The sequence below is a fragment of the Notamacropus eugenii genome, chromosome 2 (genome assembly GCF_028372415.1).
Source record: "Notamacropus eugenii isolate mMacEug1 chromosome 2, mMacEug1.pri_v2, whole genome shotgun sequence".
Taxonomy (NCBI): Eukaryota; Metazoa; Chordata; class Mammalia; order Diprotodontia; family Macropodidae; genus Notamacropus; species Notamacropus eugenii.
The window spans coordinates 437,148,319-437,159,153 of NC_092873.1; the positions used below are offsets into that span (position 1 = coordinate 437,148,319).

The 10,835-nt window shown below is 45.2% G+C and overlaps 1 protein-coding gene across 8 annotated transcripts in view; it reads right to left on the bottom strand.

Annotated features, from left to right (window-relative positions):
• The window catches only part of PPFIA4 (PTPRF interacting protein alpha 4), a 126,906-nt gene extending 116,267 nt beyond the window's left edge, over positions 1 to 10,639 (bottom strand). For all 8 annotated transcript variants that reach the window (XR_011975565.1, XM_072648159.1, XM_072648158.1 and 5 more), the window contains exon 1: positions 8,632 to 10,639. The gene's annotated coding sequence lies outside the window, so the exon portion shown is untranslated. The remainder of the gene's footprint in view (positions 1 to 8,631) is intronic.
• Between the last annotated feature and the right edge of the window lie 196 nt (positions 10,640 to 10,835).

Below are 10,835 nucleotides of genomic sequence, written 5' to 3' on the forward strand. Positions count from 1 at the left end.
TTCCTCCTTCTTGATCTCAGATGAATGAGTATACAGAAAAGGAAGGGACCTTTTGGTCCCTTGTGAGTTCTGAAACGTTAGGAGAGCCATTCCAGCTTCCACCAGCAATCCAGAGACAACTGGAGTCAATAGAAACAGTGAAGGATTAGATTAACACAGCAATTGAGCAGAGTCCAGTAGTTGAGACACCAAATACTAGAAGAAGCCAGCCCAGCTGGCACTACCTGCCCCCCCAAGCAAAGTTGGTAGGGATCCACAGAAGGGAGAAAAGGATTCCTAGGGTCAGAAGTTGTGAGGTACCACTCAGCCCCATAGGTTCCCCACCTGGGTTCCTCAGTATCTTTTGTGCTCCCAATTTGAGGCCACTCTCCCAATGACTGTGTGTGTGTGTGTGTGTGTGTGTGTGTGTGTGTGTGTGTGTGTGTGTGTGTAAAAGGGGGAGGGAAGAGTCTTTGGGTTGGGAGGGAATGTTCTATATCAACCACTTTAAGCTTAAGCCCACTATCCTAAAAAAATTACATTCCTGAGTTTGGAAGGGATGTTTGTATACTTCTGTCCTTGCTATACCTTCTTAGCAAATAGCCCTTTGTAAAAGCTAATTGATATCAACTAGTTGATCAGTATTGGGGGAGCAGCCAATGGGGGCCCATGAATAAAAGAAACTCTGGTCCCTCAGGGTTATTCAAAGAACCCTGAGAGGAAAAGTAGTCATTCTCTGAGGACCTAACCTGCTAGCTGAGTTTGGGGGAGTGAGTCCAGAAGAGGTGATACATAAGAATAAAAATGGAAAGAAATCAACAAACCAAAAAAAAATGGAAAAGATAAACTGTCCTTTTATGATAAGCTGTCCTCCCCAACAAGAACAATACAGCTGCCACACTTGGACTCGAACATAATCATCCCAGATGTGCTTATGGAGGAAACAGAAATAGCACTAAAGAGAACAAAGTGAAGAAAAAAGCAGCCATATTATACCAAGTGTACAAAAGGCTAGAGGAGACTCAATTAAGAGGCACTGAGGAATTGATTCACAATATATCTGAAGGAGAAGATGCTAAATGAATGGGAAAAAATCTTAGGCCTCATTAATACTGAAAAAAGAGAACTCATCAACAACTACCAACCTATATGCCTATTTCCCATCTACATTAAATTTTTATGAGAATCATCTACAAGGGCATCCTTGATGAGAATATTAGAAGGGAACAGGCAGGCTTTTGCAAGTGATATTCCACAGTGGACTACACCTTTACTGTCATATAACTAGGATACAAGATTCCATTATAATTATTTTTTGTTGATGTTCTAAAAAGCATTTTGTTTGCTAGAGGGGTAAAAAGAGACTTAACAAGGTACCTCCCATCTACGCATAAAAATCATTCAAGATTCCTCATAAGACATATCATAGACATGACCTTGTTCAACAATCTTCTAATCACAAGCATAAGGTAAGATACTAAACAAAGAGTAGGTGCTTTCCAAAAGTATTTGCCACTGTGATAAAAGACATCCAGTGAAAAGCCTAAGTTAAAGAGCAATTTTTTAAGGATGGGGAGGTCCTCCAGATCTTCTGTTATCAAACAGCATCACGTTAGTTATATCAAACCCCATAACACTGCAGAGCCTCCTGGAAGGGATCCATGACCATTCAAAAGAGTTTGGCCTGACCATCCAAGCAAGAAAAACCAAGTGGATAAAGAATGTCTATTACCCAGAATATGACACGCAAGTAGACAACCACCTAATGGCCCTTGACCATATGTGTATCAATGATGTATGTGTTACATGAACATGCACATACACCTACATGTACATAGACAAATACAGTGAATTGGAGCTAGAGTTAAACAGAAAGAGGAGTGGAAAGGACTGCCTTCATAACATTGCAAAAAACTCTTTCAATGACTCCAGACTTCTCCCAAAATAAAGACGCAGCTTTTTAATGCCAATACATTTTGGCTATATTCCTGAAAAACACAAGATAGAACAATCTCCCCAGAATTAAAAAAGAGTACCACAGAGGGCAATAAATGGTGGGAGCAAACAGTCAGCAAACTATAACAAATAAGAAATTCCAAAAGAGAACCAGAGCAAAGGATGTCATCAAAGAAATGCATGATCAGAAGAGAAGATGAGCTATTTGTGGACAAGCACAGACAAGCAGTAATAGCCTGGTAACCTCTATGGTATCCTTATAATGTCAGGAAAAAGTGATGAAGGTCTTCAGCATGTCAGGCACAGCCCCTGTGGCCAAGATGTGGGCAGGAGGACAGGCATGGATGGATTATAAACAGCATCACTGGAGAGAATAGCCAATGCAAAAAGACTAATAAGACTCCAGATTTAACTGAGTATCCAGACATGTGCCAGGGGTACAAGAAACAAAAAAGGAAATGTTCCCTGCCTGCAAGGAGTTTACCTTGTAATTGGAAGGAATGATGTGTATACAGATAAACAAATGCAAAATATCAAAGTAATTACAAAGCAGTTGTGGAGATAGGAGAAAGCACAATCTGCTGGGAGGCTCAGAGAGGGCCTCTTCTAGGAGGCAACCCTGGAGTTAAGCTTTGAATGAGGCTATGTTTTTCCAAAAGACCAAGGTGAGGAGAGAGAGCATTCCAGGCATGAGGGACAGCCTATGCTAAGGTACAGACAGGGGGAAACGAAATATCACATAAAAGGATAACACGTAAAACCAGTTGGGCTGGAGCAGAGTTTGAGAGGGAGAATGATGTGAAATCAGTGGAGAAAAGGGCTTTAAATGCCAAACAGAGACGTTTCTATTTCATTCTAGAGGCAACAAGGGAGCCACTAAAGCTTCTTGAGTAGGAAAGTTACCTATTTCAGATCTGTGCTTTAGGAATATCAGTTTATCAGCTGTTTGGAAGGCAGATGGGAAAAAGGTGAAACCTGAACCAGGGAGACCAAGTAGAGTACTATTGTTAGTAGTAGTATTACTATATAGCCCTGTGCCCAACTGTCTAGGATGCAGATGCCCTATCTAGTTGATAGGATTGTCACAGGAAGATCAGTTGAAGAAATTGGGCATGTTTAGCCTAGAGAAGAGAAAAGAAGATTTGGGGGCAGGGCATGATAGTAACTATCTTCAAATAACTGAAGGGCTACTGTATGGAAGAGGTCATCCAAACACACACACACAAAAAAACCAGCAACCCTTGTGCCACTTTTAATTCTTTTCCCTCTTTTAATCCCACATCTAATCAGTTGCCCAGCCCTGCTGATCCCAATCCAGCAATCATTTATTAAGTGCCCATTCTGACACTTTTTAAAGACCTATCTATCTCCAGGGACAGCTAGGTGGCCAAATGAACAGAGGGCCAGGTCTAGAGTCAGGAAGACTCATCTTCCTGAGTTCAAATCTGGCCTTAGACATTTCCTAGCTGTGTGACTCTAGGTGAGTCACTTAACCCTATTTGCCTCAGTTTCCTCATTTGTAAAATGAGCTGGAGAAGGAAATAGCAAACAACTCCAATATCTCTGCCAAGGAAACCCCAGGTGGAGTCATGAAGAGTCAGACACAACTGAAAAATGGCTGAACATCAATCTCCTGTCTTGGTGATCATGACCTAATGACATTCCTGCCTTCTTTTCTCCCCTTTCCAAACCATTCCCCAAATAATCTTCCTTAAAGACTGACCCCTGCTGTAAAACCCAAATGACTATAGGATAAAATAAACAGCTCACATTTGGATAGGCTTTCAGGTTTGCAAAGTCATTTACTTATGTTATTTCATCTGTTCCATACAACCACCTTATGAGGTAAGTGTGGCAAGTAGCATCCTCAATTTACAGGTGAGGTGACTGAGATTCCAGGGGTGAAGTGATTTGCATAGGGTCAAAGAGCTAGGAAGTATTGAGGCAGAATTTCTGACTCCACTATACCACAAATGCCTTAGCATTCAGGGCCACCCAACCCTCCACCCATTTTTCACATGAGTCCCCATCACACACTCTGTGTTCCAGCCAAACTTGATGCTCCAGGATTTCATCTTACTCCACTTTTCATCTGGACTCTCAGAGGCCAACCTAAATGTCTGCACTTGCCCCATATCACCACTCAAAATCCATTTCTTCCTTCCAGGCCTACTTCCTAGGGAATTTCTTCCGTAATATTAACCCACACACACACTTCTAAACTCAAAAGGATTCTTCTCAAATATCTTGAAATTCTTTGTTGGGATATGAAGAACAGTTCTAAAAATAATTGCAAACTACTAATGACTACTCTAAATCACTAATAACAAGAGAAATGCAAGTCAAAACAGCCCTGAAGTTTTACCTCACATCCAGAAAAATGGGAAAGATGAGAATAGTCAATGTTGGATGGATGGGATTATGAGTAGATAGAAATGCTAGTGCATTGTTGGTGGAGCTGTGAATCAGAACAAACATTTTGAAAAGCAACTTGAAATTTATGTAGGAAGTAGTGTCATAGTCAGACATGCTTCTCTCCTCAGGACCTATGTCTCTCTGGAGAGAGATGGTGGATTCATGCAGAATGAGGTACATGTTTTCAAACAAAGCCTTTATGCCTATTTCTGCTTAAATGTACTTCTTTATTGTAAGAAAACAAAATTTTCTGTGGATATGGGGAGAAAACAGTGTTAGAAAAAAATCACCAATAAAATATTTTTTAAAAAATGTTAGAAATCTACTGTGGCTAGGAAAAGAGAGTAGATATCTTCAGTAAACCATAGGAGATCACAGGAAATAAATGCTCTTTCATTTCCAAAAACATCCTTCATTGACTAACCTAGCTTCATGGTTCTGGGAATGGAGATTCCTGGTATCAGGCAAAAGAAGGGATCCATGGCCAAGCTATGTGACTTTCACTTCTCTCCCACTACACATGTCCCAGATGACCTGGGTTCCAATCCCAGTTCTGCTGCTTAATACCTGCAAGACCTTGGTCAAACCACTTAGCAACTTCCCTATGCCTCAGTTTCCTCATCTATAAAATGAAGAGGTTGCATGAGAAGGCACCTAAGATCTCTTCCAAAATTCTCTACCTAGGAACCCCTATTCCTTCTCTCAGTGACAGCTTTTGCCACCTCTGACATTTGTCAGACCTTCCTTAACCCTGTCCTCCAACCACAGCTCCCTGGGTTTCCCCTATAAATAACATTTCCTTCCGGTACAGGGCAGCAAACCTCTCCTAAACTAGTCAGCCTCTTTCCTTTAACCCTTTTCCCATTTTTCTTTTCATCACATCCTCATTGTATCTCATCACAGCTTCATTATTTTTTCTATAAAAACTCATCTCACTTCTAACTCATACCCTTCCTCTAAAGTTCCCTCTTTCTCTTGAATGCGCCACTACTCTTCTGAATCCTAGGATCCATAAGATCCAAGTTCACCTGGACTTTTCCCTCTCCCTCACTCTTCAGATCCAATCAGTTGCCAACTGTTGTTGACTCTACTTTTTAAAGTACCTCCAAAAATTCATCTCCTTTTTATTCACATGGCCACCAACTTGTTCAAACCCTGATCACCTCTTGCCTGAACTATTGCAACCACCTGCTAAATGGGTTCCCAATTTCCAACCTCTCCCCTCTCCAAATTATCCTCTATACAGTGGCCAAAACATCCTAGATCTGAAAATGTTCCATGTCCCTGATCTAAAATCTTCCAAGGCTCTCTGCTGGCTCAGGATCTTGTTTTCTACAGCAACATAACTCCCTCAACACAGCATTTAAAGCCCTCCACAATTTTGCTCCCATAAAGCCCTCCACAATTTTGCTCCCATCTACTTGACCAGTTATGACTTTATTCCTCTTGATACATTTCCCAGCCAAACTAGTCCCCAAATTCATTCATTTTCTATATTTGGGGTGTTCCCCAAAATTTACACTCAATTTTCTTCTTCCATGCATTATAATCTTCAAGAAGTCTTTAATGCCTGGAATACATTTCCTTCTCATGGCAGCATGCCAAGATCTTAACCTTTATTGAAGGCTCAACTCAGTTCCTACCTCTCCAGTCTCCCCAGATCTACCTATTTGTTAGTGTTCACCCTTCCTTCTCAAATTACCTTGTATTTTCTTATAGAACACATCATATGTCACCCCCACTAGAGTATCAGTTCCTTGAAGACTTCCTTTATTGTTTTCTTGTCTATCTAGCCTGCCTAAAATGTTGCCTTACACACAGTAGGTGTTCAATAAATGTTTGTTGAAGTGACTCACTAATGAAAGTGGTAAAGTGGACTCACATGACCTGGGTTTGAATTCTGGCTTTGCCACTTACTGCTGCCTGTGGCCAGTTACTTCCTCTTTTGGGGGGGAAGGGGAAGGGTGCTTCAATTTCCTCATTAATAAAATCCTCAAGGGACCTGGACCAAATAATCTTTAGGGTATTTTCCAGCTCTAAGTCCTATGATGGTACCCACTGCTTCATATGATCCTAGGAGTCAAGTCAGCTCCCCTTAGAACCAGGAGCTTTCTGTACCCTGCTACCCACAGCACCACAGTCGTCCAAAACCAACACCACACATGTCCTCTGTAGCTAATTATAGGTCAGTGAGCTCTCAGGACAGAGAAGAGGACAGATGGTGACTTCCTGTGGCCCTGATACACACAAACACTCCTTTTTGCCCATTCCTCTCATTTTCCTATCTGAGACAAGAACTTTATAAGAGCTTTCTCCACCCTACCCTCATTCCCCCACACACACTCCAGACTCTAAATGCCAAGCCTATCACCAAAATTCACACCCCTATTAGACCTCATTTTCCTAGCTCCAGCTATTTGCCAATTCAACATGAGAGAGCCAAAAGCTCTAAGGGACAGAGTCTTTGGCTGAAGAAGATCTCAGCTAGCTTTCTCAAACTCCAAGCACATGAGCCAAAACAATTCTCCCTCAGAGTGCCAGCTCTACTGGACACCTGTACCAGGTCCTGCATAAAGGTGCTCATTTATCACAGTGGCTTCTCTTACTGTCATTATCATGGGGATCTTGTTCCCTTCCCCACCTTCACTGTCCTCTAAAGTCCTAAAAATTTACAACAAATGGCCCCCAGCTACAATTTCCTTCAGCTAGACCACAGCAATCAGATCCTAGATGATACTTGGGTGTCTGGCATTCCACCCACCCTCAAGCCCCAGATTTGATGCCACCCCCACGGTTATGACATCATGATATTCTGTTTCACAGCAGTATCCTTGATGCCAACAAGTACAATTGCCATTCTGCCCCTCTCCCCCAACCCTGTTTCCTCCCCCATATTTTTCCTCCTTCCAGAGATGTCATCTGTGCTCCATGCCTAGTGAATTCTTGGCCCTTAATAACCTTTGCACCATTCATCATCTGGTTACTTCCAGATGCCATTAAATTCAGGCATTAAGGAGCTGCAGGACAAAGCCTTGGAAAACGACGGAAGAGGGGGGAAAAAATTAATACAGGCCTGTCCTTCCAGCCAGGACAGCTTCCCCAGGAATGCCTAGCCAGCTATACTGTGGGAGTATCCCAAAAGCCTGCTGAAACGATGGGGTCCTCTCTCTCTGCTTTGACCCGTTACATCCAAACACAGGAAAGGGGAGACTGGATGAAAGTACATTTTGCTCTTTAAACACACACTCATACACATACACATAATGGGGCGCTTGAGGTTCTAGACCAGGTGTCCTCGGAGGTGACTTCAAGGCAGCCCCAAGGGACCACTTTCAAGCCCAAGTCCTTTAATCTTCCTAAGTGGAAGGGATATAAAACCTGAGCAATACTTCTCTCATCACCCCTCTTTCCTCCACACCATTAAACGGTAGACATCGGGAAGGGAAGCTGGGAGTGGGGTCCACCACAAGTCTTTCCCAGGAGAGTGACATCACCTTCTAGTGGCACTTCCTTCTCTCCTCTCCCATGATCCCCGATTTTCTCCTACCCCCACCACCGAAAAAACCATAAATCACATTTACGGTCTTTTCACCCCGTCTTCTTTTTCTCCCCCTCCCCCATCTGGCACAGGAACCCTCCACGAAACACATACATACACCCGAATCGCAGCTGATTCTCACTTTCCCCACATGTTCAAGGACCCCCAAGACCCCCGTTTAGTGCTGGCCAGCAGGACCCCCCTTCCCATCGTCAGCACTGCAGAGAGGGAGGGCATTGCTACCCAGAAAAAGCACAGGCTAGACAAATGCGGGCAGGCAGTGTGCGGGAACGAGCTCCTGGCCGAGACCCGCCCCACACCCCCCACACTCCCCAGGGCCTGGCCTGCCTGGAGAGCTGAGCTGATGCCAGGTTGAGCTTCCTGCAAGGGTGGCGCTGTCCACTACGACCCCCACATCTCCCCTTCCCACCCCCGGACTGGTAGGGCTGGAGGCGGGGGTCACTGGGGTAGGGTAGGGAGGAATCGACGACCCAGCTCTCCCTGTATCATCCCCCTCCCCACCTACCACCCTACCCCCACTCCTCAAGGGCAAGGAGCCGGAGGGGCGGCAGGAGGGGCCGAGTCAGCACCTGGCGGCCAGGGTCCTAGGATGCGGCGGGCACCCGCGCCACCAGACCAGGCCAGAGCCCGCAGGGGTTATTAGGCCTGGAGGGGTAGGAGGGTGTGGGGGGGAGGAAGGGAAACGAAGAACCCTGCCCCGCCGCTGCCGGCCCGGCCCTCACCTGCAGCCGCCGCCAGCGCCGCTCACAGGCAACAGGGAGCCGCCCCCGGCCGCGGGAGCCCGGCACGTCCGAGGGAGCCGAGCCCGAGCCGAATTGGCTGCAGCCTCAGCCGGTGCCCGGCCCGAGGCCCCGCCCCCAGCCACGTATATTAGCATGTCCACGCCTCGGGAGGCGGAGCTGCCCTAGACCCCGCCCCGGGCACGTGACGAGAGTCGTGGAGCTTCTGGCGCCATCTTGGCGGCCCCCTGGCCAGGTAGGGATCAATTTGGGTGTTTGGGGGCCAAGTGCTGGGGGTGCGGTTCCCAACCTCGCCCCTCCCAGCCCCCACCCCAACGTGGCAGCTAAACCCTAGGGTTTGCTGTCTTGGCATTTCAGGCTTGCTCCCTGGTCCAGCACTTGCCCCAGCTTGGGGCGGGGGATTAGACCCATAGATCAGGTGAGAAAACTTGATTTTCAAGTGCCAGTCGGCGGTGCCAGGATGGAAGGGGGAGTGAACAGGGCACTGCCCCAGCTCTTCCGGGAGGCCTGCTGTGCCCATCCACCCCTTGTTGATGCACTGACCATACTCCCCGGGGCACGGGTGGGGGTCCCCCCGCTGGAATCGCTGCTCCCCTTCCTGAACCCTGGGGATCCCTAGGTTCCCTGCCATCACGCGGGTTCCCCCTTTCTGGTGCCACCACTCTTCCCCACTCATCTGAGTTGTGGGTGCCTACAGAACCCATTAAGAATACCCAGTGAGCACTGCTCTCAGTGTGAAGATTTTTTATATACGTGCAGCACTGTGTACATATGTATTTATAAATATATACATAACATGTTCTATTTCAGTAGCAAATACTAGTTTATGCAGCAGAAGTTTGGCACATAGAGCCTTGCTCTCCTTTTTCCCTTCTCCAAAAATATTTCCTATGTCATTTCATTTTCCTGTTTTAGGAAGGAAGTGGGGAGGAGTTGAATGTGATTCAAAACCCAATGAGTCAGAAGACATGCCCATCTCTCGGGGGAAAATCATAGGCCCTTTTACCCAGACTGGCTCTCCTGGAGGACAATTCATAGAAAAAACTGAAAAGGACAAGTGTTCAACCTGCAGGCCAAAACATTCCATTACCTATAACCACCACAAGCACTTGGGTGTGGGGAAGAAGGCAGAAGCTTCTTCAAAGTAAAGGCTTTGAGACAAGCAAATCCTTTCACTGAGATTCTAGAAATAGTAGCTGGGCAAATTGCACATCTAAAGCCACAGGAGTCAACGACAGCCCACACGCAGTGCTTTAAAGGTTTGGAAAGCACTTACCTCACCAAGTGAGGTAGGTATTATTGTCCCCATTTTTACAAGATGAGGAAACAAAGTTAGGAGTGACTTGTTCAACATCACCTGGCTACTAAATAGCAAAGTTAGCATTCAACCAAGATGTTCTGATTAATCATCACTGAATTCAAGAGGTAAGCGATCTTATGCCAACTGGACAAGTGAGCCCATACCCACTGCTGGCACTGTTTTTGTACAGTAAGCTTCTAGTTTGGCTCTGCAAAGAGAAAGGTGAACACGGCAGAAGTCAAATTAAAACACCTACAGGACAAATAATTTCATTTCCATTTTCTTTCAAAATCATCCTATTTCCAGTAGTTTCATTTCAGGGAGACTATTAGTCTTCCAATGCAAAAAAAAAAAAAAGTTTTAAAATAGGGAAGTTTATAAGCAACCTCCCCTTTTCTTGATGACAACCCCAAAATGTTGCTGTTGCCATCCCAGGTACCCATCCCATTAACAACTCAGGACACATATGGTATGGAATGAGGCCAGACAGGTCTAATGACAGACAAACCTGCATTATCAGGCAGATTTTTCAGAATTTTCCAGAACCCATGCAGTAGAAAAAGCAGTATTCATTTTTAGAGGCTTGACCTATGTTATCAGCTACCTGGGACACATGGTTTCCAATAGAAGGTTCTACTTTGTTGCCAGACTCTAGATGAGATGCAGCAATCACCACATCCACTGAGATCTTAAGATCATCAAAAAGCAACATAGTAGCTTCACATAAAAGTTGTTCTCTTTTCTCAGATCACCACCTATAGAAACACTCCACCCCTGTCTACTATAGGGAATAAACAAAAATCTGCAAAGGTGCAGCAGATCAGGCTTCAGGAGGCACCCAGGCTGCTGTCAAGGCCACTGAGTGAAAGGTAAAGGTAAAGTCAAT